The sequence below is a fragment of the Myotis brandtii genome, unplaced genomic scaffold, assembly GCF_000412655.1.
Source record: "Myotis brandtii unplaced genomic scaffold, ASM41265v1 scaffold227, whole genome shotgun sequence".
Lineage (NCBI taxonomy): Eukaryota > Metazoa > Chordata > Mammalia > Chiroptera > Vespertilionidae > Myotis > Myotis brandtii.
This window is the reverse complement of record NW_005358520.1, coordinates 843,353-848,056: the sequence shown is the minus strand read 5'-3', so window position 1 is coordinate 848,056 and position 4,704 is coordinate 843,353.

Genomic DNA, 4,704 nt, shown 5'->3' with positions numbered 1-4,704 from the left:
CCCCACATTCTAAAATATAAACTATTCTCAAATGGGAAGATACTTTTTTAAGTGGCTATTTTCTCAGTAGTTTCATAGAGTAGCTTTCAATTTTGGGGGAGACCAACACAATGATTTTACTAAGTTTTCTAATCAGAATCTCTGTCTCTGGATATTTAACTTAACAACACTCATTCATTCAATTAAACAAATGTGTATTGCCCGGCTGGCCCAGTGGTTGAGCATTGACCTATGAACCTGGAGGTCATGGTTCAATTCCTGGTCAGGGCACATGCCCAGGTTGTAGGCTCGATCCCCAGTGGGGGGTGTGCAGGAGGCAGGCGATCCATGATTCTCTCTCATCATTGATGTTTCTGTCTCTCCCTCTCCCTCTCCCTTCCTCTCTGAAATGAATGAAAATCTATTTTAGGGGGGTGGGGGGGGGTAGAGGGGGGGATAAGGTCACATATGCAATACCTTAATCAGTAAAGAAAAAAGAAATGCTGCAAGATCATGCCTGCTATGTGGCCAGAGAAAGTGGCCCATGAAGTGAGACAGAAAAAAGGAAATATTTTAAGATGGAAAAGTATATACAACCTATCCATTTCAAAAAATAAAATAAATAAAAATAAAAATGTACTTGAAACTAACGGTCTGAAGCTTGGAAATGACGCAGGGAGTGTTTCTCCCCACAGCTCTGCACCGAGGGCAGCATGGCCAGCGCTGGGGAGCCCGAGTCCGTGTGCGCACAGACGGCTCTCTAGATGGCAGCTCGGAGTTAATCTTCAGTTTCCTGCGTCTCCCCGCTTCTGGATTTGCTGCTTCCTTCAGGTCTCCAGGCTCCCCCTCTTGGTCTGTTGCCTTGAGAACCCCATGCATCTGAACACAGAGCTGGTGGAGGGGGTCACGGAGGCACCAGGTATGTGGCCATTCCCTCTGCTCACCTGCCTGCTGCTCCTGCCTCGTGAGTGTGGCCCTGTCTGAGCCCGGGAGGCCTGTGCAAACGTCAGCTTCCAGGCCTGTCCAGCACTCGCAGGGCTGGGACCTGGGAACTGGTTCTGACATCATGTGGGGGACCCAGGTGCCAAGGAAAGCTTCCTGAGGCTGCATGGGCTCTGGTCCTGCCTGCGGGCCTCGGCTTCTGGGGCGCCCACTTCCCAGACTGGAGAACAGGGAACCAGGCAGCCCTGGCCACCTCCCAGGCGGCTGCGAGGCAGATGGTCGCGAACACGTTAAATGCTTCACTATTGTTACGTTCAAGAAAAGGCCCTTTGCAAGAGGTGCCTCTATTCTGCCAGGGCAACCGAGCTTGCAAAGTACAAGGGCGCAAACACACAGAGCTCTCTCCAGCGCAGGCCACGTGGGACATGTTCACACGCGCTCGCTGCCCCCGCGGGGCCTCGATCTAAAGCCAGTGATAGAAACCAGTCTGAGAATGGCACAGGGAATTCTACACCTGCACCCCCACCCCAGTCCCGAACCAGTGCAACGAGGCCTAGAGTGCTTTTAACAAAGGAAAAGCCTTGCGTTCTAGAACTAAAGATGTCTTACCTTCAAAGCAACTTCACGCGAGTCACACACTCCTTAAACGGACCCGCTAGTGACACTGACTGAGGCGTAACTGGGGTCCCCACTGGAGAGTGGCTTGGAGAGGGCGTGGTGTGCAGGACACAAGCGCAGGCCCACAGCCCGGGCGGCGGGGAGGGCTGCTGTCAAGTGGGCTGGAAGGTGCAGACCAGAAACCCTTGGGAACCATGTACACAAGATGTGCACCTTCAGATGTGTCCGTCCATCGCTGTGCAGCAGCTTTGAGATACCGTGGCGGAAGGGGACTTGACTTGGGGTGGTGGGCACACAACGCAACATCCAGATGACGGATCACAGAAGTGTGCCCTTGCAACCTATACAGTCTTACTAACCAATGTCACCCCAATACATTTAATAAAGAAAAAAAAATCTTTTCTAGGCCCAGCTACTGATTTGATAGCTTATTTTATTTCTAAGCGGGTGTCAGTCTCATCTTTCTCACATTAGATTTGCCCCCCTCTTTTGGTGAAAGTGAAACCATTCTTGAGACTTTGCTCGAGTAGATAAACATTTGTTAAGTTTCTTATGTTACAATTGGCTCATATGTAAGGCAGGGGAGAGGGGAAGGGAGGGTAGGAACCTAATTTCTTTTTTTAAATTTTATTTTCTTGTTTAACGTATTACAAATAGTAGTACATATGTCTTCTTTTTTCCCCCCCATTGACCTTCCCCCAGCCTCCCGTACCCCCACCCTCTCTGGCCTTCCCGCTGCAGTTTGACAATCAGTTTGAGGCAGCTCTGCCTCTGTATCTATTATTGTTCAAAAGTTTGTAATGGTCTTTATTATCCATGAATGAGTGAGATCATGTGGTATTTTTCCTTCATTGACTGGCTTATTTCACTTAGCATAATGCTCTCCAGCTCCATCCATGCCGTTGCAAATTGTAAGAGTTCCTTCTTTTTTACAGCAGCATAGTATTCCATCGTGTAGATGTACCACAGTTTTCTAATCCATTCATCTACTGATGGGCACTTAGGCTGTTTCCAGATCTTAGCTATGGTGAATTGTGCTGCTATGAACATAGGGGTGCACATATCCTTTCTGATTGGTGTTTCTGGTTTCTTGGGATATATTCCTAGAAGTGGGATCACGGGGTCAAATGGGAGTTCCACTTTTAAATTTTGAGGAAACGCCATACTGTTCTCCCCAGTGGCTGCACCAGTCTGCATTCCCACCAGCAGTGCACGAGGGTTCCTTTTTCTCCGCATCCTCTCCAAGCACTTGTCATTTGTTGATTTGTTGATGATAGCCATTCTGACAGGTGTGAGATGGCACCTCATTGTTGTTTTGATTTGCATCTCTAGGATGATTAGTGACTTTGAGCATGTTTTCATGTGTCTCTTGGCTTTCTGAATGTCCTCTTTTGAAAAGTGTCTATTTATGTCCTTTGCCCATTTTTTGATTGGATTGTTTATCTTCCTATTGTTGAGTTGTCTGAGTTTCCTGTAAATGTTGGAGATTAAATCCTTATCAGAGATAACATTGGCAAATATGTTCTCCCATGCAGTGGACTTTCTTGTTGTTTTGTTGATGATTTCTTTTGCTGTGCAGAAGCCTTTTATTTTGATGTAGTCCAATTTGCTTATTTTCTCCTTAGTCTCCATTGCCCTAGGATCTGTGTCTGTGAAGATATTGCTATGACATATGTCTGTAGTTTTGCTGCCTATGGAGTCTTGTAGGGTTTTTATGGTTTCCCGTCTTACATTCAAGTCCTTTAGCCATTTTGAGTTTGTTTTTGTGTATGGTGTAAGTTGGTGATCTAGTTTTATTTTTTAACCTAATTTCTAATTTGACCTAGAATGCGATTTTTCAGCCGGTTGATTTAACTGAGTCTTATTCAGATTTTGATTTTCTGACTCCCCAGTAAAGCGTAACATTTTTTGTTGAGTTATTCTTTCAAGATAGCTATTCTTCCCTGGGGAGAAAAAAACCATATTAAAAAAATTGACTGTCAATTCTGCCGTTTGCCTTTTAGAAATCACGTATGTTCTGATCGAGGTCACGGGTATTTTGGGATTGGAGATAGCACACAATCTTGACATTTTGGGGGTCAACCTTGCAAAACAGCAAAAAGCACATTAGGAAAGAATGACAGGAAGTGGAGCTCTGGCCGCTAGAAAGCAGAGGGGATAGGCCTGCCAGCCCCAGCCTCAGCCTCGGCCCCAGCCTCAGCCTCGCCCTCACAGGCCAAGGGGCAGGCGGCCTGGGGACTTTCATTATTTGACACTCCAGGCGGGGCCCAGACAGCAGCCTCAGCCCTGACTGACAGCAGCCCCCCACTGCGAAACACAACACTCCGGGCTGGAAACACCTCGGTGCTGAAGTTCAGGATTAAAGGAAGAACGTTTCACCTGTTTGATCTTTCTTAACTAACTTGATAGTCAGCACATGGATATTGGAAAACAATTTTCTTATTTAGCTCTCTGTTAGGAGGAAAGAAAGGAAGGTGGAAGGAAGGAGGGAGGGGAAAGAAGAAACCTGTTCGCTACATGTTTTGGGATGTTTTTTGGGAAATTGCTCTCCCAGGGTTTATGCAGGAAATGAATATATCATATGGGACGGATGAACAGGAGTCTTGTAGGGTTTTTATGGTTTCCCGTCTTACATTCAAGTCCTTTAGCCATTTTGAGTTTGTTTTTTTCACAGGGGTCGCCTAAGACCATCAGAAAACACATATATAATTACATATTGTTTTTGTGATTAATCACTATGCTTTAATTATGTTCAATTAGTAACAATGAAATTGGGTCACCTCAACATGAAGAACTGTATTAAAGGGTCGCAGCATTAGGAAGGTTGAGGACCACTCCCCTAGACAGAGGCCAAAGAATCATGTAATCTCTGTTCAGTTTCAATCATTTAGTGAGGGTTCCAGCATTAACATGTGAGTCAGGGCAACATGTCAGCCAGCTGTGGCATCTGCAGGCATGTGCGAACCTTGCCATCGCACCTCTCCCACACCCGCTCGCTTCCGTTCCTCTGCCAGAGTGGGCCCGTGAGCACACCTGGGCCCGTCAGCGCTCTCTCTCTCTCTCTCGATATATATATATATGTGTGTGTGTATATATATATATATGTGTATATATATATATATAATTGATTTCAGAGAAACATCAATGATGAGAGTCATTGATCAG